Source organism: Polyodon spathula, chromosome 35 (genome assembly GCF_017654505.1).
Source record: "Polyodon spathula isolate WHYD16114869_AA chromosome 35, ASM1765450v1, whole genome shotgun sequence".
Classification (NCBI taxonomy): Eukaryota; Metazoa; Chordata; class Actinopteri; order Acipenseriformes; family Polyodontidae; genus Polyodon; species Polyodon spathula.
The window spans coordinates 228,176-254,142 of NC_054568.1; the positions used below are offsets into that span (position 1 = coordinate 228,176).

The following is a 25,967-nucleotide window of genomic DNA, read 5'->3' on the forward strand; positions in this document are numbered from 1 at the left end:
GGTAATGATATTCTGAGCGTGGGTCCGGCCAAGAACACTGCCTGTGGATCAATCCAAGCTTTCTCATTGACCAACAACCTCAGACTGCAGTGACTTGAAAAGAGTTTGGGAAAGAGACTTGGGAGAAGAGTGTGAAGAGACAGAATTGGACAATATGGTAGAACATATGCTTTGTCCAAAGAGGGATGCTAGGTTAAAACTGTTGCAGTTTAAGATACTGAACAGAATATACTGGACTTTGGCTAAATTGCTCCTGAGTGGCGCATCCAGCTGGCACTTCACCGGAAGTGCAGGCTGTGCCCTGTAACCCAGAGATTGCTGGTTTGAATCCTGACTAAGCCTGGTCTTAAAAACAATTGGATATTCCAAATTGGGAGAAAATGGGAAGAGACTGGAGATATGTTGCGGGGTTGTGCTAAATTAAAACATTTCTGGCAGGAGGTTATCCAAAAAATTGGGAAGGAAATTGAAACTACAATATTATTGAACCCAGCATTATGCCTTTTGAATAAAAATAACACAACTGTTTAAATGACAGTCAGGTAAGATGTATAATGGTAGCTATAACCACAGCTGAGACACACTGAGACATTGGAAGGATAGAGATTCTCACATATGCAGAATACTGTATTCTTGTACTGTGCAAAAATGAGCAATAAGAATCACTATTCCAAAAATAGCTCTAACCAACAATTCTAATCTAGTTATCGGGACAGTATTAAACTTTTTGTTCAGCTTATTTTCATGAGATATGCTTTATTTGTGTTTCTTTTATTATTTTTTATTGGTGAGCTGATATTAGTTGAGTTTAATGTCAATTTTGTTGATGTAGTCAAACCTGTATGTGACCTTCACCTTTATTTAGAGACCATCTGCTCATGTGACCACTTGAAATTCTAATGGGGGCTCCCGAGTGGCGCATCCAGCTAAAGCACTTCACCAGAAGTGTAGGATCTGTCCTATAGCCTGTTTCGATCGCCGACTAGGGGTAGGTGTTCCCAGGCAGTGTTGTACAGTTGGCCGAATGCCTGCCGGGTGGGGAGAGCCCAAGTTGGCAGGGTAATCCTTGTCTCAGTGTGCATCAGCAATTCTAGCCGGTTGGCTCAGTTGTCGTGGAACTGCTTTTCCTCCAACATGACAGGTCTTGTTGGTTTCACTGTCAGCTTGCAGTGTGAAAGGAGGAGGTCGGCTTGATGATGTGTGCTTCAGAGGACCCTTGACCGGAGGGTTGTGGGTTCAATCCCAGGTGGGGGCACTGTTGCTGTACCCTTATCAAGGCACTTTACCTAGATTGCTCCAGTAAAAGCCCAGCTGCATAAATGGGTTATGATATGTAAAAAATAATGTACTGTAATTGTAACAATTGGAAGTCACCCTGGATAAGGACGTCTGCTAAGACATAAATAATTATACCCTATTTTTTCAGTGTAACCTTAACCAGGGTTCACTAATTTGTTCTAACAAAACACTTCAGTGGAATAAGGAAGCAATGTTTTTAAACTCATTCTTTAATGTAAAGCCTCTCTCCCCTACATTCTTCAGATACTGTTCTAACAAAACACTTCCATGGAATAAGAAAGAAATGTTTTTATCCAGCGGGGCATTCTTCCAAAAGTCAACAGAAACTCAAAGGGCCTGATTTTGATAGCTGTGCGAACATCGCATGCAGTTGTCCTCAACACGTGGCCAGAATTATGATTAGGATTACAATTACAGCAGCACTGCTAATTGAAAATACAATTACAATTTCAGTATTCTGTTCAATTACAATTAATTACTATTATACAGCAGCATTAATGATTACAATTACAGTAGCCTATACTAGAAAGAGATTAATATGCAATGGATTTGTCTTTGCATTATTTTTAGTTTTGTACAGCAATCTGAGATGCCTTGGTATTAAGGCCCGGACCAAAGCAAAACGCTGACAACCCTCTGCTCACACTTTACATTTAATACCATCTCCTTTTCATGCGTAGAAGAAATAAGATACAAAAAACCCTATTAAATACAGTTTTGTAAAGTAGCAGGTTGCTACTGTTTTGATTTGGTTCACTGTATTATAGTTTAATTGTAGCAGAGCACAGCTCTGCCCCTGTAAATTGTTAGCAGGGAAGGGCTTAATTTCCTTTACTTACTTAATTAGTAAATGCAGGTATCCAGGTGCCAGGTCAATCAACCTGGCTGGCTACCTGTATAAAAGAGAGCAGCAGCAGCAGCAACAGTCAGAGCTGTTTTTGTTTGTTTGATTTCTGAGTTCAGTAAAAGCGTAGCCCTGCCTGGAAGACTTTTTATCTTATTTTGTCAGCATTGTAAGTCTGCTTCTTGTTTTGTATTTAAACTTCCCCATCCCCTTATGAAAATATATGTTTATTATGTATAAGAACAGTGGGACAGGTTGAACTCCTAAGCTATGGTAGAAGGTGCAGCAGAGGAATTATTGGTGTCCTGCCAACTGATCACTGTTAATACAGACTTTAGTTTTCAAACCTAACCCTAAAATATGGTATGTTTCTTCTGTACCCCTAGACTATACAAGCACAGTGAAAATGATGGTGTCAGAACTTTCTGTTTGGAACAAACCTGCTATTATGTGTTCATCTTACATGGGAGTATAGGTTGGTATAGGATTTCGTTCAGTACAGTATATTTGCCTAAAGTTTTTTTTTTTCTAGGCCAAGAGGTTTGGAGACATGTTTACTCCAGTCGGTGTGCATTGGGGAATGAAATGGAAGGCCTATGGTTGTCGAGTTTACAGGTATAGTGATTCTCTATGGAAACTTTAAATCATGACTATCTCTGACTAGCCTCTGTTTTATTAAAAGTGCTTCTTAAATCCTTTTTGTAACCTTTGTGAGAACACTGATGCACTAATTCTGCACATACATTATGTTCTGTGTTTCATGGTGAGCCTGGTACGTCCTGATTAAAAACTTGATAAAAAAAAAAAAGAAAAACCTCGATTGACGTTTTTCACTCGGGGCGCTCATTGAGGAGTTACAAAACATATTAAGTCGATGGCTTTAATTTCATTATATTAAACAGACAGCATGTCTTGACGTGTGGTGAAATGTAATAAACTGCCTATTTGAACGGAAGCAGTAGAGATCTCTTTTGGCTTGTGTGAAACATTCTGAATGAATAATAAAATGCTTACCTGTGACCTGGACCTGTGCTTCATTATATTGTCTTTGAAATAACATGCTACGAGATTTGTTGATTAAACACTATCCAGTGATTTCACAGACACAGGTTTTGTCCCACAGTCAAAAGACATGCTGTTCAGGTTGATTGGTCACTCGAAATGATGACGATTATTCTCTTCTTTCATCACCTAAACATTCCTGATTTAAAGCACTACTTCTATCATCCATGCCCTCCTTTCTATTGTCATAAGCAAGGAAAAATGTAAATGCAGTGCACCACTGCACTGTAAAACTACATATTGGAGAATTAAACAGTAGTACCTAGCAGCATATTTTGAACATGTATACATATTCTGAAGTGTGTATTATGGTAACATGCATTCTATTAAGGATTTAAAATAGATTTAAACAGTAAGACCTCTGGTATCTAGGTAATTGTCTGTATTGTGCAGGTTGTGCTTAAGTCTTTTGTATATTTTTCTGTTTATTATCCAGACCTGATCAGGCAACTTGCAATTGTTAGTTATATCACCATGTTATTTTTACATACAATTACCCAGTTGGGTTTTTACTGGAACAATCTATGTAGGGTGGAAACAGTTTGGGTTTGACAGTTAAATATTTCTCTTAGGTCAAAAAGGAATAGGCAGTAAAGGATCAATCACTATGAAGGAAGGTCCGCTTGAGTCTGGTGCCATAGTCGATAATAAATATGAATATACAGAAGGATTTGAAGTGAGATCTCTGGAAGAGATGAAGAAAACTATTCATGAGATTTTGAAACATGACGTCGGAAAATACAACCTGTTTGCCAACAACTGTGGGGACGTAGCCACATTAATTCACTACGAGGGGAAACATTCACAGCAGGCAATTTAAAATCTTATTATTTATAACTGAGAATACAAACAGATCCTTCTTTTTAGAACCAACGCAGGCCTGAAATCAGGCAAAGGCTACTAGCCACAGTGCTTTTGATTTATTTTCCTCATTAAATATCTTGTATGGCTCTGACAGAGGAATTGGTCATAATCACATTATAAGGTCATAATAAGCATTGCTTGCCTTTGCAAAGTCTACGTCCCTTACGAGGCGGACCCTAAACTCATAGTAAACAACCAACAACCTGTTGATATGTTGTACTGCTTTGACGAGAGGAGGTCTTCTATTGTGTAGGTTAGGGGTAAATGTATGTAAATATTTATAATGATTTTAAAGGAGATAGGTCAACAAATTCGAAATATTTCTTGTAATTTTCACAGTTGTTACTTTACATAATAATATTTGTGGGTATGGTTTCCTTTCTGTGTGTGTGTGTGTGTGTGTGTGTGTGTGTGTGTGTGTGTGTGTGTGTGTGTGTGTGTGTGTGTGTGTGTGTGTGTGTGTGTGTATATAGTGTTTCTTTAGATGTTTAGGTGTGGTTTTATATGGTTCACAAAACGATCATCGAACAATTAGACTTAATGTAATAGGACTAATGGAAAGCAATATAAACGATATGAAATGTACATTGACTCAGTGACCCATATTGCAAAAATGAAATGAAGTGACGGCAGTATAGATTCTTGGGCTACAGAGGCAGAAGTTCTGGCAGCTGCAGACCTACTAAATAGGCCCATACACGTATACACAGACTTAAAGAATAAGCATTGTTTTAAACACGAAATTGTTTTAAACACGAAGGCACAATAGAAACTATTAAAAATAAGAATGATCCAATTAATCTTTTATACAACAATAACCATTTCTCAGTTATTGTATTTAAAGACACTGAAACCAGAGGAACGTCCGAATACTGTGCCATCATTAAGAAAGACAATCAAAATACATCTAAAACATTCAAAATAAACCAGTTTAAAGTAAACGATAAAATGCAAAACAGAGAATTAAACAGGACTAGGACAGAGAATTCAAAACAGAAAGATAGGAGACCCAGAAATGGAAATGGTACGAAATACACTAAAGATAAGACAGAAGACATAGTATTTATCAAGTAAAACTTTAACCACACCCCAAAAAGCAGTACTGAGTAAAGGACTTAAGTTTATACCGACTAAAAAATACATTGATAAAGACAAACTGGCCACTGAATTAAAAGAGTGGGAGAGATGCAGGAGATTAGCAGAATATCTTTTCAATTAAAATATCTCCAATTCAGAGGGTAATTATAAGCATGGGATTAAGGTTAATAGTACGAGTGCATGGACTCCTCCAGATGGAAGAGACAAGTGGTTAGACATGTACACTGAAGTAGTTAAACAAGAAATTATAGTAGGACTAAAGAAAAAAATGTAAACTTAATTTAACCAATATTGAAGAACAAGCTATGACTGAGTTGTTAAATGATGAGGATATAAGAATAAGAGCAGCAGATAAAGGATCGGGAATAGTGATAATGAACACAGGAGACTCTATGAAATCTGCAGAATGTGACTTAAAGAATATGGATACATATGAAGACGTTAAAAGCAATAGAATCAATAAATCAGTAAATGAGGTTAAGGAAATTGCAGAAAGACTATACAATAAAGGCATTGTATCAAAAGAATTTAAAAAATACATGCAGCCACATAAGGCAAGAACAGGCCTAGCAAGAGGAAATCCTAAAATGCACAAAGAAAATCACCCTATACGAATAATAGCCGGCACGATTGATAATCCAACACACATAATAGCTGAAATAGCAGAAAAACAATGCGAAGCACAGTACTTATTATTTTATCAGAAGATGTCCTTACCCAGGGCAATTCAGTTGTATACAATAATTACAATACAATTAAGAGCAAGATACAAAATACAATGACTTCAGTCCTAATAAGAGCAGCTGTAACTGGGTGATTTGTCGTAATGTATAGGCTAAGCAAGCTGTTACAAACTTTGAATTGGTACATTTGTTTATTAAGAAGCCACCACACATTCCATATTTCATTCCTGATGTATTTCAAGCTTGTTCTGCTTGTACCAAGATCTCCAATTCCATATTGGTAAATTAGTTTTTGCCTCTGAGCGTCCTTGTCTCCATGGCTAGTGGGGAGGTCTTTGAGTGCCATTCGTTTTCTTTTGGAATGTGTTCTCTTCACACGCTGGGTTAATCCAAACCAGCTACTTACTGTGGGAGGTGTGGAATTCTCCACCATTAAATGCGGCTAGGGGTGTTTACATTGGTTGATTGAGGAATCGACTACGTTTACCTCATTAGTTTTTTTTTTAAATAGGTTGTTATTTTGACGCTGATTGCGGCCTTAATGAACACACAAATTCCGTCACTTTTTGTGGTCGGTTTATAAATCTGGGCTTGAATGATAAAATATGAATGAAATAATTCACAGACTGTCAAGACTGGGTTATTATGATAAATAACCATTTTCAGTGGTATGTGTTTTCTTTTACCATGATTTACCATATTTTACCTTACTTTAATATTATACTACAATTTAAACTTTTTGTTCACCATGGTTTACTCTGAATTACTGTGGTTTACAATGATTTACTCTGGTATACTGTGTTATTACCACAGTTTACAATGGTATTAGCATGGTAAACTTCAATAAGGGTAAACTTACTGTTCGGAAGTTCACATTCATTGCTGTTCCTTCTTCTGACAGGAAGCTTGAATTATTCTGTCTGAATTTCTAATACAGCAGGTACTGTAAGCTATCAATCAAGGGATCTCACAGAAAGTATTTTTCTCAGATGATTTTACTGAACTAACGATCAGAGGTTAAAAGGAATGCTTACTATTAGGGCGCATCTCTCCACAAATGCTGTTCCTTCTCCTGAAGGTTCCTCTGGCTCTTCAGCTCCTCCACATTCGTTTTCTTCCTCAACTTCACTATCAGCTCCTCTTTTCTCCTCCTCAATTTCTCCTCCTCTATTCCACCTGATATTTCTGTTTTATCTCCTTTCTTCCTCAGCTCCTCTTTGTATTTCCTCTCCAGCTCCTGTTCTTGTAGTCTGATCCATTCTTCTACCTGGTAAATCTCATCAAGGAGATAGCAGCCTCCATTTCTCTTCACCTTGTTGTCTATCTTGTCCAGGAGCTGTGTGACCTGAGTTCCCACATTTCTCAACACACTTCTGTAGCTCCTCACCAGCTTCCTCAGATTTCCCCAGAAGGTAAAAAGGATCATTGCATTCATCACAGCTCTGTCCTGGACTTGATCTAGGGCTTCACAATCATCTTTTACTACTGTCCTCCATAAAGTCTTTTACTGATCCTAATACAGTTGATCAGACACGTTGTAACGATCACTCTGCACAATTGAGAAGCAGTTGTACTGTCCTCCCTAAGGAGATACTACTGGCACAATATTTATAACTAAGTAAGTCAGCAAGAGTGACAGACAGCAAAAGTAGGGACGTCAGAGGTGTCAATTTCACGAACAAACAGTTTATTGTTGTGAACTATAATGTAATACATGAAATATAAGGACAGCAACTTATTGCAGAGAACAGTTAGTTAAGTGGAAGGTACAGGTGAGTAAGAATGTAAAGTGAACTAAACAAACATCCAAACAAAATAACACTAAAGCGAAATGAATGCGGTGTCCGGTGGGCCTCCACCCCCCCCCCCCCACACACACACACACACACAAACACCACACCAACACAAAACCAACACACCGACAGACAAAAGAGACAAAGGTGAATGAATAAGTATACAGGGAAACCAATTAATAAGACAGTCTTCATGGCAGTGGATTATAAATGAAATTTAGGCCTAATAAGTCCAGTGAAGCAATGCATATATAATCCAAAGTAACAAAAGAACAAAACCAAAATTACAGGAACCAAAGTATCAAAGTAAAGTAGAAGAAACCAGCAAACAGAAAAGGAATAATCTCACAAACAAATAATCAAGACCCAAATAGAGTCCTGTAATGATGATGATGGATGAAGGTTGATGAAAAAATAGCGATCGTAGAAAATGATGAGTCTATCGAGTAGTACCAGGTTGAATGGCCACCAAACTCAACACCTGCAACCAGCTGTGCTCTGCAACAGATACACTCACAGGTGGCCACCAAACTCAACACCTGCAACCAGCTGTGCTCTGCAACAGATACACTCACTGCTACCAAACTCAACAACTGCAACCAGCTGTGCTCTGCAACAGGAGCACTCACTGCCACCAAACTCAACAACTGCAACCAGCTGTGCTCTGCAACAGATACACTCACTGCTACCAAACTCAACACCTGCAACCAGCTGTGCTCTGCAACAGGTGGACTCACTGCCACCAAACTCAACACCTGCAACCAGCTGTGCTCTGCAACAGGTGGACTCACTGCTACCAAACTCAACACCTGCAACCAGCTGTGCTCTGCAACAGGTGGACTCACTGCTACCAAACTCAACACCTGCAACCAGCTGTGCTCTGCAACAGGTGGACTCACTGCCACCAAACTCAACACCTGCAACCAGCTGTGCTCTGCAACAGATACACTCACTGCTACCAAACTCAACACCTGCAACCAGCTGTGCTCTGCAACAGGAGCACTCACTGCCACCAAACTCAACACCTGCAACCAGCTGTGCTCTGCAACAGGTGCACTCACTGCTACCAAACTCAACACCTGCAACCAGCTGTGCTCTGCAACAGGTACACTCACTGCCACCAAACTCAACACCTGCAACCAGCTGTGCTCTGCAACAGGTGGACTCACTGCTACCAAACTCAACACCTGCAACCAGCTGTGCTCTGCAACAGGTACACTCACTGCCACCAAACTCAACACCTGCAACCAGCTGTGCTCTGCAACAGGTGCACTCACTGCCACCAAACTCAACACCTGCAACCAGCTGTGCTCTGCAACAGATACACTCACTGCTACCAAACTCAACACCTGCAACCAGCTGTGCTCTGCAACAGGAGCACTCACTGCCACCAAACTCAACAACTGCAACCAGCTGTGCTCTGCAACAGATACACTCACTGCTACCAAACTCAACACCTGCAACCAGCTGTGCTCTGCAACAGGTGGACTCACTGCCACCAAACTCAACACCTGCAACCAGCTGTGCTCTGCAACAGGTGGACTCACTGCCACCAAACTCAACACCTGCAACCAGCTGTGCTCTGCAACAGGAGCACTCACTGCCACCAAACTCAACACCTGCAACCAGCTGTGCTCTGCAACAGGTACACTCACTGCCACCAAACTCAACACCTGCAACCAGCTGTGCTCTGCAACAGGTGGACTCACTGCTACCAAACTCAACACCTGCAACCAGCTGTGCTCTGCAACAGGAGCACTCACTGCCACCAAACTCAACACCTGCAACCAGCTGTGCTCTGCAACAGGAGCACTCACTGCTACCAAACTCAACACCTGCAACCAGCTGTGCTCTGCAATAGATACACTCACTGCAACCAAACTCAACACCTGCAACCAGTTCACCTCCACCACAGCAATCAGATGTGCACTGACTTTACAAAGGGTGATCATCATTAAAGATATGGAAGAAGCATTTAAAGATTCAAGCATGTTTAATACTTCTCTGAAAATAAACTTTGCTGATGAAGCAGGTGCTGATGTGTCAGGTGTCTCCTGGGATGTCTCCATATGCTGCTTTTTAGGCCAATGTTCTGCTTACCCATGCTGAAGGGGAGCTGGAACGGGTTCCAGCACAGTGTCCAAAATATGTCCGAGAGGAATGGGAATCAGTGGGAAGAATACTGGTGAAGGGATTCATAGATTGTATTTCCCTGTTCACAGATCATTCGTATTTCAACTGTCTTTGGCATTTGTAGTGGCTGTAGTACATGACAACTCAGCAATTTTGGACGACATCCTCATGGATTCTTTCCTGCGCTACATCGGAACTTTTGAAAAAGATGTTTTAACAGCTGCCATGAATGAAAAGGATGACCAGGGGCAGCTACTGGAATGGAATGTAACACAGTTCCATCTCAGGATGAGATGAAAAGTGAAATTGAGTGAAGTTGCCCATAAGCAGCTTATTCAAGTGCCACAATATGCTTTGGAGATCCTAACGAATATAACACAGTGCTCCCTGCAAGTGTTTCTACCAGCTGTTTCAGCTATAGAACTGCTGTATGAAGCCAAGAAGGCCACAATAAAAGGACTACGGAAACTGACTGAAACAGAGGTTCAAAATGCAGGCCAAAACAATTCATTGAATTTGTTAAAACAGTAAATTTGCTCTTTTTATGACAGACAACTCAAGAAATTCTTGCGCTTTGTGACAGAAACAGAAATTATGTGCGTTAAGAGAATTGAAGTGCAATTTTCTACCGAGAGGTCTAGAGCAAAGGCCTTAACCTATAATTCCTATCCAGAATTTAGACGTGAATTCCAAAATATTCTAAATAGTGATTGTTACCCAATGGACATAATGTGAATGCTTTAAGGTTGGCTGTCCCATTCATTGGTAAGATATGCAAAGGCTTGCCTGCACATTTAGTTTTGCTATTTTGGTTTTGCAGTGGAGGTTTTGCCGGTTTGTTCACTTTTTGTTTTCCGCTCTGCTTGAGATTTATCTTTTCTGTTTTTCTTTGCAGTAATAATTATTTCATCCAATAAATGTTTGAGGTCATCCCTTTTCTCTATAGTGTATTTATTGGGATCTCACGTCCTTGATGAACTGTCGCTTCACCCTTCCTCCTTTATTAGTAACAGGTAGGTAATCATATGCAGAGTTTAACTTTCATGTTTGGGGGGGGGGGGGGGGGGGGGGGGGGGGCAATGGTATGGGGCTAAATACGTACTGTAAAGTGTTTTTCCTTATGGATTCAACTGTCAGTGTTACTTGGTTTACAACCTACAGTTCGGGTGTTAGGAATTACTATGCCCTGTTGCAAGACTATGACCGAGAATCAAATACAGAACTTAAAATAAATAAATTCATAAAATCGCAGAGCGCAGCTGTTGAAGAAAACACTTCTACCAGTACAAAACGTTTTTGGTTTTTCCCCAACAAAACTAACATTATTTAAGACAATTGTGAACAAATAAGCAATCAAGCAATTAACAGTATATCCCAACTTAATAAACTAACTTGATGAAGTTAATGTTATCAAATTACTCATTACTTGTATTTTAAATGCCAATAACTTTCAATTGATTTCCAAAACAATTAACCATTGCTGTCAATTAATTTTTTTAAATGAATATTTTCACTATAGAAGTTAATATGAAACACCTCTGCCAGTATTACTATCGGATATGGTATTATAAAGAAAACACACATCTGCGTCTCTAAACTTAACCCATACAAATGCTATATCAAGCGAAAACAGCATTCTGTGAACATGCTAAAGTTACTTCTGGGCATTTTTTATGATCGTTATCTGTATTTGTATTATAAATATATTTAATAATATTCAACATAGTGTGGATTGAGCTAAGTAGGGTACATATCGTGGGTTAGTCGATGAAACACGGATGGAAGGCGCCCACTTGAAGACCCCAGAGATGTACCCTATTTAGCTCAATCCAGATGGTTATTATGCTGTCGCACTAGGGAAACAACACTATGATTGATCCCCGGAGCCAGCATCGCAGCCGTTGTGTGTGCTGATGTGCCGGGGAGGCAAAATAAGCTGATCCCTGGAGCCAGCATTACACTTCAGCCATCAATACCAGGCAGAAGGATATCTACCTCATCAGATGGAAAACAACGCAAATGGATGAAAATGCAGATGGATCACATTAGTTTACTGTAAAGCTATGTCTTAATTGGTGCTTATCATGGCGAGAGCTGAGTTCAAATCAGCAGAAGTTTTAACATCTACTCACATGTTATGGAAATCATCATTCACATGAAAAAACAGTCAGCCCTGTTTGTACTATCACAGGCAAAACTGGCAATGTAGCAAGTTTGTAGTGATAGTGTGAATTAAAAAAAAAAAAAAGTCTACATTATATTCAATCAGGCAATAAGGAGCATGTAGAGCATTGTCTTTTACCAGTTCAAACAGAAAGAAAAAAAAAAACATGCGCTTAATATTACAGACTTAGAAAAAAACTACTCTGTTTTTAAACTGTAGGCTTAATTTGTGCAAAACCTGCATGTAACAAATCTTTCACTGTATTTTCTGTTTTTACGTATTTGCAAGCAACATTAATTAGATCAAAGATTCTCTCCAACTCAGACACACAGCTGTGTGTCTGCTTACAGACCGTTCTGCTCTAATTAACATTGATGCAAATAATAAAGACTAATATAGTGTACCACAATTAGTTCTCAGAACTGCTGTTCGGCCGAATACAAAGAGGATATGACAGTATTGTGTGGTTGTGGTGCATCTTTAGAGGTGGAGGGGAGGGGAGAGGGGGAGTTGGATTACCCCCCCTCAATGGGGTTAATGGGGTGGGGGGTGAGAGAAAAATAATGATTGCATTAAGTTTGGTTAAAGATTAATGGGGTGCTGGTTATCCAAACATGATTGGGTAACAGTGGCCTGGAGGAGAGCTGGGGTGGGATAGTTATGTTAGGGTATAATAAAGATGTGTAATTTATGAAGTTAGTTTTGAGTGTGCATTGTTCCTGCACACTGTCACTCACTTTGAAAATAACTAAATGTAATACATGTAAAAGTTACATTGGCGAGCCTCCAGCAGGTAACTCATCAAGGAGAATCAAGTGGTGGACGAGGGTTCCTAAGTGTTAAAGTGTAAAAATTCTGGGTTGAGTAAGAGGGAGTTTACCTTAAAGAGTATAATGATTCAGGTGTCAAAGAGACAGAGGGCTCATGCACTAAACAGCGGTAAATTACCAGAATTACCTGTGAAAACACACAAAAACAAAGCAGCAGAATCTGAATTACTATGTTTTGGGTTTTGAACTGGTAAACAATCTATAAAATAAAATTGAATAGATTGGCAAGTTAGTATCTTTCTATGGTCCCTGCTATGGTGTGTCCTATTTGCAGAATATTGTGATAGTAGCCTATACAGCCTGGTTTCCAAACACAGTGTTTTTAACACGGTTTGAAGACCTACAAAATTCAGCCCTCTTTAGTGAATAATGGCTTTGTAGAAGGGCGGTAGGAAAGCCCTGCTGTTTAATCCTATTGTTTGTTTATTTTTAGAACAGGGTCACCCCCTCCGCCCCTGTGTTATTTTGTATTTGATTTATTTGATTTATTTATATATTAATTAATTAAATTAATTAAATTAATTAAGTGACTAATTTGTTGTTAATGGGGAGATGGTCACCTGCATAAATACCTGCAGCTCTCTGCACTCCGGGTGGGTGTTCAGAGGAGGAACGAGAGCGAGCAAGGAGTGACAGAGGAGAATTTATTTAAAACATCTAGGAAGAGTGAAAGCGATTTGCCCAGCCTGAACTGGATTGTATTTTGTGTTCATGATTTGTTTTTGTTCATCTTTTTATTTTGTTCTGTGAGCAGTATTTTTGTTTAAATATTTTATTTATTTTTGTTTATTATTTTTCATTAAATTGCCCGCTCCACTGCACCGTACCCATCTGTTGTTGTTCCTCCTTCTGGTCTGAGTCACTGCAACGCCATTTCCTGCCACAGGCTTGTATATCAAATGCCTCCCTCCCTGTATTTTTTTATGTATTTTGATCATTATTATATTTAAAGAACAGAATGTGGTACTTTTCCCATGCATTGTTTCCCACACGTAAGGTTACTTATTACTGGTAAGTGAATACAGCAGGTGTACAAAGCACAAGGCAAGAGGCTTACTGTGTGGTGACCTCATTACTGCTGTTTAGTGCATGAGGCCCAGAGAAAGCTTGATATTTGATTAATACATAGTATTGTATTATACATTAACTGGTTTAATTAATACAAATCATCCGAATTCATGTAGTGTTTTTTATGTTGTTTATAAATGTGTATGTGAGTGAGTGTGATGCCATACTGCATTAGAAAAGGCTGGATTTCTTGCTGCACATAGCACGGAGACAGCTCTTGTCAAAGTTGTAAATGATCTGCTGATAAGCTCTGACTTTCCATCAGTTCTAATTCTCCTAGATCTAAATGCTGCTTTTGCCACTGTAGATCACTCCATCTTCTTAAATTGTATCAATATTTAGCCGGTCTGTACTTGTCTTGTTCTGGTTTTAAACTTGCCTGTCCGATAGGTATCAATTTGTCTCTACTGGGGAGGAGAAATCAGCATTGACCCAAGTTGATTGAATTGTTCCACAAGGTTCCATTCTGGGTACATTGCTATTCTCATTATATATGTTACTGTTGGATGACAGCCTCTGGAAACATGGTGTGCACTTCCACTGCTATGTGAGTGATACCCAGCTGTATCTGTCCTTAAAACCTGGAGATACTTCTGCCAGGATGTTGCTGCTTGCCTTGCAGACATAAAGTGCTGTATGTCTCAAAAAACACTTAATGTTAAATTCATATAAATCAGTGGTTATGTTAGTGGGCACCAATAATGAACTAATATGTAGGATTGCATGACTTTGACCCTAGCAGTCTGTGATAAAGAGAGAAAGGAACGATGCTGTAAATCTCCCTTCCAATCAGAAAGGTTGCTGTGTGAAGACGGTGGTACGCTGATCCCTGGAAGAACTGCCTTGATGGTAGGTGGAAACCAGAAGGTGACAATATTAGGGGGAGCGCGTAGTTGCACGTACCCAGAACGACTCCATTGCAAGCGGCCTTCTATTGGAGAAACCATGGTGACGGGTTGATTGCAGAGAGGAGGTCATGGGTACAAAGGGGAAGCTGGCATTCTTTTTCTACAATTTGATTCAAGTAAAGTTGCAAGTGATTTGTAGTTGTGCTTGAAAGCTGTGCAGAGGATACATTGTAACACTACAGGGTCTTGCCTGAAACTTGGGAAAGGTTAACTGGTTGGAAAAAGGGAGTACAGTACAGTAGTAATATAGCTGTTGTTTGGTTTAAATCTACTGTTGCCGGATTGCAGTTTCTGAGTTTTGCCGTGGGTGTGGTGCAGTTTAATTTGAGGAACAAACTAGTTGTTTAGAGTGCATTTTAGAGTTCTTTTTATTCTGCCTATTGTGAGTAGGTCAAGGCTCATATGTTTTGGATTTTTGTGGCTGTTCTTCAACAGGGAAGTACCTGCTCTGTGGCCGGTCCCCTGCTTCTGACCATTGGTTTCACTCTCCCCAACCCCCTTGAAGAGGTTGTTGGTGCTCGCAGTACTGCGGGGGAATTATTTTGCTGCTTTTTATTTGATTTCATGCTTTTGAACTATTCAATGGGTGTTTTCTTATTTTTTATTTTGATATTTTTGCACCTTAGCCATTCAGTGGGTGTTTGTTTGGTTTATTTATTTATATATTTTTTGTTCAAATTGTAAAGTTTCTGAATTATTTTTATATGTAATAACCCTATATCAATTGTACTGAGTTTTGTATGTTCCTCTTGTGTTGCTTCTAATCCAAAATCCAACCAAATCACTAAGAACCCCATGTTTTAATTGCAGGCTACTGTTCCTTCTAGCTGCATTTAGAAATCTATTTAGTCTAGCAGTCCTGGCGCTCATCACCAGGTGGCGTAGTCGGCAACAACATTCTTTATTCAAGGGGACCCTGAGGGTCATAGGCATGTAGTGTAACATAAGCACACAAACCAATGCAGATAATCAAAAAGTCTATGTACTACTATATCATCAAGTCTAAGAGGTTATAGGCATTTGTATTATTTTTAATTTTAAACTGCATTGTGAAGATGTTATCATTTCCTTGAGTTGATAGTGAGCTAAATTGTGTTGTAGGGATTTATGTTTTATGTTTTTAAAAATTTATACTAATTTATTCCCTGTGAGGTGAGAGTGTATTAAATGGAATGTCCAGACAGTAATTTATGTGTACAGAAATAAAATAATTTATTTTTATTATCTATACACAACAAAATAATTAAATAACAAAAGAAAACAAAATGGTGTGAGGGAAGGAGTGCAGGGGTGGAATCCAAAACAAACTGATGACTCGTCTTTAATTTGTCTTCGTGGTGACCATAAACAAAAAAAAGACAAAAGAAATGTTAGTATTTCAAAAAATCCCGCTGCACAAAACCAGTCTCTCCCTTCACCCGTTACTCCTCCTACTTTACTTTCGGACCAACCCCGAACACAGTAGTACGTTCCCTTTAGTATGTAATGTCCCGCCTCTGTAGTCAGTGGAACACCAATCCCCAACCGACACGTGTCCTTCTCCTTCACTTGACTCCAGTGGCTGGAAGTTACATACTCGTACTTCCGCCCCTCACCAAGGTGCCGCCCCTCAAAAGATGACTTTTGCCATGGTCACGAGATCTTGGTAAGGGAAGTCCCGAGTTGGTTTGATGCCATCTACTGTCGGGAGGCTGAATCACAGACCGAAACCCCTTTGACTCATCACATTCCCATTAAAAAAAAAAAAAAAAGTCCCAGAGATGCAGCTTAACTTTGCAACTTTGTCAAATAAACCTAAACTTTTCTTCTTTCCTTTGTGTTTGTTGCTGTTAACATGCAGTCCAAACAAAAAATAAAAAAGCAAAGCCCACCATTAAGTTTTACACTCTTGTCTCCTGAGGATCAGTGGCCGGGGGCTGCATGTCTTTAAAAGCACTTGGTTGGCTATTGGTAGGTAGCACTTTACTTCTCTTAACTAATAGGATTTCCATGCCGTCCAAACTGATATATCTAGGCCGTTGATTGACACCCAGGAGGCGGTGCAACATTTTTATCTCTCAGTGTCCTGAAAGTAGATGAGTGCTGTGCATGAGATTTGATAATGTGAGAGTGAGATGAGGTCCTGACTTGTGTGTCATAAGCCAAGTGTGAGACTTGAAGTGTCTGGGAAGCAGGTCTGCTGGGTGTTCCCATGGTTAATAAAATCAAAACCAGAGCTGGGCTTTGTCTTTTAGAAATCCTAATCTATGTAATGCTCAACTTTCGTTTGTTAGGGAAGCTGGGTCTGTAGAAGCTTTTAAATCGAAACTCGAAAACATACTTTTATAAAATAATGGCATTTTTGTCTTAATGGTTTTGATGGGAATATTTGCTGCTTGTTAAATATTGCTTTGATTATTGCCATTTGTATATAAGAACATAAGAACATAAGAAAGTTTACAAACGAGAGGAGGCCATTCGGCCCATCTTGCTCGTTTGGTTGTTAGTAGCTTATTGATCCCAAAATCTCATCAAGCAGCTTCTTGAAGGATCCCAGGGTGTCAGCTTCAACAACATTACTGGGGAGTTGATTCCAGACCCTCACAATTCTCTGTGTAAAAAAGTGTCTCCTATTTTCTGTTCTGAATGCCCCTTTTTCTAAACTCCATTTGTGACCCCTGGTCCTTGTTTCTTTTTTCAGGCTGAAAAAGTCCCTTGCGTCGACACTGTCAATACCTTTTAGAATTTTGAATGCTTGAATTAGGTCGCCACGTAGTCTTCTTTGTTCAAGACTGAACAGATTCAATTCTTTTAGCCTGTCTGCATATGACATGCCTTTTAAGCCCGGAATAATTCTGGTCGCTCTTCTTTGCACACTTTCTAGAGCAGCAATATCTTTTTTATAGCGAGGTGACCAGAACTGCACACAATATTCAAGATGAGGTCTTACTAGTGCATTGTACAGTTTTAACATTACTTCCCTTGATTTAAATTCAACACTTTTCACAATGTATCCGAGTATCTTGTTAGCCTTTTTTATAGCTTCCCCACATTGTCTAGATGAAGACATTTCTGAGTCAACAAAAACTCCTAGGTCTTTTTCATAGATTCCTTCTCCAATTTCAATATCTCCCATATGATATTTATAATGTACATTTTTATTTCCTGCGTGCAGTACCTTACACTTTTCTCTATTAAATGTCATTTGCCATGTATCTGCCCAGTTCTGAATCTTGTCTAGATCATTTTGAATGACCTTTGCTGCTGCAACAGTGTTTGCCACTCCTCCTACTTTTGTGTCGTCTGCAAATTTAACAAGTTTGCTTACTATACCAGAATCTAAATCATTAATGTAGATTAGGAATAGCAGAGGACCTAATACTGATCCCTGTGGTACACCGCTGGTTACCACACTCCATTCTGAGGTTTCTCCTCTAATCAGTACTTTCTGTTTTCTACATGTTAACCACTCCCTAATCCATGTACATGTGTTTCCTTGAATCCCAACTGCGTTCAGTTTGAGAATTAATCTTTTGTGCGGGACTTTGTCAAAAGCTTTCTGGAAATCTAAATAAACCATGTCATATGCTTTGCAATTATCCATTATTGATGTTGCATCCTCAAAAAAATCAAGCAAGTTAGTTAGGCACGATCTCCCTTTCCTAAAACCATGTTGACTGTCTCCCAGTACCCTGTTACCATATAGGTAATTTTCCATTTTGGATCTTATTATAGTTTCCATAAGTTTGCATATAATAGAAGTCAGGCTTACTGGTCTGTAGTTACCTGGTTCAGTTTTGTTTCCCTTTTTGTGGATCGGTATTACGTTTGCAATTTTCCAGTCTGTCGGTACCACCCCTGTGTCAAGAGACTGCTGCATGATCTTGGTTAGCGGTTTGTAAATTACTTCTTTCATTTCTTTGAGTACTACTGGGAGGATCTCATCCGGCCCAGGGGATTTGTTTATTTTAAGAGCTCCTAGTCCCTTTAACACTTCTGCCTCAGTTATGCTAAAGTTATTTAAAACTGGATAGGAACTGGATGACATGTGGGGCATGTTGTCAGTATCAAAAGTTTAACACAAATTAGTTTTAAGAAAGGGCTCGTCCGGGATTTGAACCCGGGACCTCTCACACCCGAAGCGAAAATCATACCCCTAGACCAACGAGCCAGATCATACCCCTAGAAATCATACCCCTAGACCAACGAGACGATATGCTTGGGGTCTTGTATTTGAATGTATTTCTATATAGCGTGTGTTTTGGTTTGCCTTTTACAGTGCTTTGTGATAGATCTGTATGAAAGGCAGTATATAAATGTTATAAATAAATGAATAAATAAAACTATGAAATTATGAAATTGAAAACTTCACAATGGCAAGTGCAACGCCCTCCGCCCTGTCGCCCCCCTGTTTCCTCTCCAATACTGTTTTATAACTGTCCATTTCAGACAGCAGCGACACAGAACAGGAGTCTGAGAGAGATATAACGGAGAACAGGTAAAGTTTTAGTTAATGTGATAAAACCGGATTTACTTTACAAAGGATGTCTCTTCACAAGCAAAGAAAATGCAGCTTATTCTGTTATTTATTCTGTTATTCTGTTATCTGTTATTTTTCTGTTTTTACAGCAGCCAGCAAATGTATTTATATCATTAATGAAGTGTAACTAAAAGTTGATTTAGCTCTGCCGGAGTGCAGTATGCGCCTTATAATGCAGAGGTCGCTGGTCTGAATCCAGGCTATGCCATCACTGGGAGCTCCCAGGAGTGGCACACAATTGGTTGAGCGTTGCTTGGGTGTGGAAGGCTCAAGTCGGCTGGGTAATCCCCATCTTACTATGCACCACCTACTTCTGCAAGCTGGCTACGTCGTTAGTCGTCTGACGCGATAGGTCTGATTGCTTCACTGTGGGCTTGCACAGAAAGCAGGCGGTTTGATAGCACATGTTTCTCTGTTTCTCCCGAGTCAGTACAAGAATTGCAGCAGTGAGACAGGGTCTTAAAGAGGAACTTGACAATTACAGGAAAAATAAAAGGTATGTAAATTAATAAACAATTGTCTACATTGTCTATCGACTGCGAAGAAGATATATATATAACTATATATATATATATATATATATAATATATATGATGTATATAGATGTATATATAAGCTATGATATATATATATTATATAATATATATATATATATATGATATATATATATATATATATATATAATAGATATATTAATATTTCATTTAGTTTGAAGAGCTCACAAAACTGGCTACCATGTCAGGTTGCACAGTGGAAAAAGATTCATAAACAAATTTACTGGATTGCATCTGCAGTCCAGTGATCCATGATAAGTGGAGAATCATTATGAATCATATGCAAAATGTACATACAGTACTGACCATGATAAAGTTTGGTTACCTCCAGGTATTAACAAACTTAAGAAAAAAAATGCAATGATATTCTACTGTTTATTTTTCCATTTTAATTGCGGTAATCATTCATTCAAGTTAGATTCTGAAGCTATTCTACAAATAGAAAAGGTTCTTTCCTGTCTTCAGCTTCTTATCTAAGACAGATATCTGCCATTAGGCAAACGTCCAGTGTTGAGCCATTAGGTTTCTAAATTATTTTGCACTATATTTTGTCCATTGGAACGCAGACAAGGTAATGATTAGTATGTATGTTCCTGTGTGTTTTGTGTGTATGTATGTAACCTATACGCACACAAATAATTCATTCAACCTGCTAAAGGATGTGGCTTACATCATTACATTTTAATGAGAACACTGGAAGGAAACAGGCAGAAACCACACAAGGTGTCCCGGAATACAGATACATTTCCCCAAATATAAAAAGGGATTGTATTCTGTGCGGAAAGTGCTGGAGAATGCAACCTTTGATAAGTTAATGTTCAGTCAACTCTGTTTGGATCATCTATGCTAACAGAAACAATATTACATATGCAGTAGGCTAATAGGTCAATTATAATCAGTGCCGCTGTAAATGCAAATATGGCTGTGAATAAACGTAAATGATTGGGGGAAAAAACAGCAAAGAGCTAAAGGTACACCAGCGTCTGGATAAATTGTGCTAAACAAGTCACGTTTTTTTTTTGGATGCACTGGGTATGGAGGGCAATTTCAATGCTTCCTAAAGGAATCAAAGCCTCAAATGTGTCTGGATTATTTTAATAATATAGTCTAATAGGCAGCAAAATTGTGTGCACTATGGAGTAATATTAGAGAAAAAGGAAAGCCAGTTGAGGTGACAAGCATAGCTGTGAGTTGTGTTATGATTAGCATTTTCTGTGTTTTTGATTTATCCATGCAACAACCCCCAACCCCCTTTTCTTGGGTTTTTTTTCCCCACGAGCAATAACACGGCACAGACCATGTTTGTCTCACAAGTTAGTGTTGCTGTGCAGACGTTTTATAGCTAGTGCGCTGGCACATTAGGAGTACTTGCGGAAGGCAAGGTTTTTTTGGTTTTTTTTAATGCTCAAAACAGTTGTTCGAGATGAGATGAGGGATTTTCGACGTTGGCAGTGTGGCATTATGCAGATGTTTTGGAGCATACTATTATACAATAACCAAACGCATTCAGACAGCAAGGTGGGATTGTTTATCTTTTATTTTTCATTTCCTCTTTAAGAACAATTGGCCATTTCCAAATTGTGGAAGAAAGCAGGGGTAAAATAATTGTCGATTACAAATACAAATTTAAAAAAAAGTTGATTTAGCAAGAAAAAAAGCAGAGTGTAGCCCATTATAACCAATGCAGAAAGCATGGGAGCACGTCATTTGATGCCCCATTTACCCCCCTTAGATGCCTTGCTCAATAAATATCGAGGTATTGCTAAATAGGTTATAATCCCCTCTTTGCAAAATCACTAAAGATTTTAGTGAGTAAGTCGTACCTAACAAGCAGCAGCACCCCAAAGTGTAACCATTAAAAATGCATAGGAATCAATTTGCTCACATTCCAGCTTCCTTTTCACTTTACTGCTTCTTATTCACATTCCAGCTTCTTAATCACATTCCAGCTTCCTATTCACAATCATAGCAGCCCTAGTACACTCTGATGATTGTACCCATATTTGGAGAGAAAAGCGACCTTTCTGCTTCCAGCCACGTTTAGTGAGTATGTGTATATTGTTTGCTATGATTATCGAATAATTAAAAAATGTTAACGATATGATTATCACAAATATTCTTAATCACCATATATCCTACTATCGAAAAATCGTTTCATTCCTAATAGGGCATCAAATGACGTGCCCCGGTGAGTTGTACTGGTTATAATGGGCTAAAATTTGGGGTTATGCTACTCGTGGGGTACTGCTTACTCACTAAAATCATTAGTATTCAACTCTTCCCCTCTTCAAGGACCTGGTCATGAAGCAGCTTTACTCAGCTGTTTTTGAGATGCTCAGTATAGTAACGTCCTGCTTCCCTGCATCACACATCCATTCCTGCAACTTATTCCTGTCCCAGATTCGTGTTTCCTCATCTGGCGCTGCTCCTCCAATCCGACCAGCTTCATCAAAGTCATCATTTCGTTAACGCGAGCCGCCAGTCAGTCATGGAACCATGTCCTACGATTTATCAAAGTTCCAGTCAATGTCCTCCTACCCCCAATAGACAATAAACTGCTCCTGACCAATTAAAAGCTTTTGCAGATGCCTCGGAGCAACACATTCTTCATTCTCTGGTTCTGCAGTGGTCTCAGATCTCTGCAATATTCATCTCTGCCCAAAAGCAGCCCCATCTCTGGCTCCATCTAAATCTGCCTTAAAACTGAAAGACCAATATCCACCGCATTCAGCAGGTCCCTACTCTCTGCAGCAGACCACCACACTCTACCGATGGTAGTCCTCCATTCTCTATTGCAAATCTCTGCTTCAGCAGATCTCTACTCTCACAGCTGGGCCTCTGCACACTACTGAGAGCACTCCATTGTTTTCTTCCTCAGACCTCTGCTCTGTTCAGCAGATCCCGCCCTCTACTGTTAATCGCTCATCACTACAGCAGATCTCTGCTGCCTCTTCAGATCTGCTCACTATTGCAGCTGCAAAAGTCGCTGTAGTTTACTGTTTAAATCTGCAACTGCACTTTTCCAGAGCCTACAATGCTCCAGCCTTCCTTCAATACGTAGATCGTGGCTGCATTCCCACAATCAAGGCTAATGCTACCCCATCTAATCAAAATATGGGGCAGATCCTCAGCAATCCTATTCATATCTCCGCTCATCCTCCCAAATGTTACAGCATTAATACTTGGTTTGAGAAGTGGTACGAGACTGGAAATCTGTCTTGATTATGAGTTAAGGATTTTCACTATTAAGAGAATAACTGGCGTTGCGAAACCCAAATCTCTGAATGTGAGTTTACCTTTTCCATTTCAAGCAGACATGGTAGTAGCAAACCGCTGATCAATCCTGTATTAACTAACACATGGAAAGGCGGCATCTCATCTCTGCCCTCATTTCTAGAATATGGGGCGAAAGGCGCCGTGCTTCCCCAGTAGCCGATTCAAATGTTTGTTCAGTCCAGCTGCCACCTCAGCCCTCAGTTCCAGCTCTCCTTCTGCCTCTACTTTCGGTATCCAAGTTCAGTCAGTTGGTCCCATTTGCTTCCACAATCCCCATCCAGAATCCTCAGCTTCTCCAGATGTTATTTGACTGAATCCTACTGTAACCTCCTTTAATCTGCTCAGCATTACATGTCTGCAGCCCTCCACCTTGTTCAAGAGCTCCTATTCTACAGCCTGCTCAGTGTCTTCAACTATCCGCGCCCAGATTCGAATAATCATAGCCCTTCAATCAAAACCTAGCTCTCATCGTCCATGCTAGGGATTCTCTCCAACTCCCTCCAGTCTCTCCATACCAGCATTCTGCCTGACCCTCTGTGGGATTCTTAAGAGCTTTCCCCTGCCTCACCTTCCTGTCTGTCTATATCAACATACATTCTCCATTTGCTAGTTTCCATTCTTCAGAAAAGCCGCTTCTCCCCCTACAATGATTTACACATGGAGATCAGCTGCCTCTCTGCTGCCTTCCATGCTTACTCCATCACTTGGCTGCATACCTCAAGACGGATCAATTCAGCGTGGTCGGTCCATTCACCCATCAAGTATCAAGTCCTCTATCCCCCTTTCCAAGGTATCTCCCCAGCAGGAACCCCCATCCCCACCCCCTCCTCAGACCATCTGTTCATTGATTCCTCTCACTCCTATCATCACTTGTCTCGCCTTCAAGCAGACCTCCCTCCATTCCATCACCCTTGCCTCCAAGCAGGCCTCCTTCCTCTCCACCCTCTCCTCATGAGTAGGCCTCCCTCCTCGACTCCACCCTCTCCTCCGAGCAAGCCTCCCGCCTCGACCCCTCCCTCTCCTCCAGAGCAGGCCCCCCTCCTCTCCTCCACCCTCGCCTCCGAGCAGACCTCCCTCCTCTCCACCCTTGCCTCTGAGCAGACCTCCCTCCTCTCCACCCTCGCTTCCAGAGCAGGCCTCACTGCTCGACTCCACCCTCGCCTCCGAGCAGACCTCCCTCCTCTCCACCCTCGCCTCCAGAGCAGGCCTCACTCCTCGTCCACCCTCGCCTCCGAGCAGACCTCCCTTGAGGGGGCAGTATAACAGAAACTGCAATTTGAATCTATACTATGATTTAAGAATTTACTTTCTGAAATTCTGTTACAGAGGGAAAGCTGAGGAATAAGAAGTGATTCAGAAAGAAGAAACGTAAGAGGAACCACCTGATATGGCAAATTCCGGGTAAACTCATTTCTGATTTCTTTGCCTGGTCCAGTTTAATAACACATGTTGACTCAAGTGCAGGTTTAGCAGCAATATTGAAATTGTGTGTCCAGAGAGAAATCCAGCTGATTCAGGGCTGAGTGACTGATGAAGTGATTTAGTGGAAACAGACATGAACAGGGCTGACTTCAGGGAGAGTTTTGTGAAACAAAATTAACAAATTACATTTTTCTAATGGTTTTATCTGAATTTTATGAAGAACTAGTTTTGTTGCTAAGCATTTCCCTCAGTATTCTGTGAGTAATGCGGTTTTCTCAGGAGACATCCTTGGTCTGTTTAGGCTCCTTGGATTAATCCAAGCGGAGGACCCTGGCCTGTAGGTTACTTCCCATTGCGGTGTAAATAAGAGTCTTAATACAGGACCTTATTTAATTAAAATATTCCACTTACATGCAGCTGTTTGTATCCAGTTTTGTGAAGCATTTGTTAACAATAATGTTTTTTTTTTTTTTTTTTTTTAAATAGGACTTGAGTGCAATTTGTGCAGCCAGCTATTAATCAGTGTTTACTGTTAGGCTACTTTTTAAAACTTGCTATTGATAATTGTGCTGTTTCTTTTGTTAACAGTTTATTCAGAGTGCTTTCACAGAACCTGTACCTTTGTCTGTGTTGCTGGTGATCCATTGAAATAAAGTTACTGCATGTGAGCAACTTGTGAAAAAAACATTTGCTATAGTAGTTGCTATAGCCGGTGATTAATACTATTTCTGATTGAGTTTAAAAAAAAAAAAAAAAAAAACTATTTGCTTTTCAAAATTTAGGACACTTAGAAAGTAACCATTGTCAGACAGCATTCAGAGTGTGTGTACAATAACATTCCACACATTCTACACACAAACTCATTCACTCACCGATCCACACCCCAAAAAACAGGCTGCACCCCATCACAGGGATGTTTTATTTTGTTTTCAGGCAGATTGATTTGGAACATAGTTTGAAAACTAACATTCGGGCAGGCTTAATCGTGGATTTAAGCCCACCTGATTGACCAATCAAGTTACAGGAAATCTCTTATCCATATTCTAATACTAATTTAAATACAGAATTGCAAGAGTTGAATGTCATTTTTCCAAATAAATAGCAGCACGTAGTGATCTATGTCTACTATGTGATCTCAAAATGCTATATAGCAGTGGTTTTCAAACTGTGGGGCGATGGAGATGGATCATGGGGAGGCGCGAGAACTTTTAGGGTAAAAATATATATATATACTTAACACATTTTACATAACCAGGGCTTTGCGCAGAGTTGGTTAAGCATGGGAAGCAATAATCCTCTCCATAATATTGATTAGTGCTTATCAGTGTAGGACGTTTTATTCCCTCACACCAAAGTGGGATGCAATCTAAAGACGTTTAAGAACCCCTGCTATACAGGCTACAGATGAAAAGCTGCTGAACACAGAAATAACAGTATTCAGCAGTGGCAG

At 39.8% G+C, this 25,967-nt stretch overlaps 1 non-coding gene across 1 annotated transcript; it reads right to left on the reverse strand.

Moving 5' to 3' along the window:
- Positions 1-18,824: 18,824 nt before the first annotated feature.
- On the reverse strand, positions 18,825-18,896 carry trnap-cgg. Its single transcript has one exon. It is a non-coding gene; the product is annotated as a tRNA-Pro (tRNA).
- Between the last annotated feature and the right edge of the window lie 7,071 nt (positions 18,897-25,967).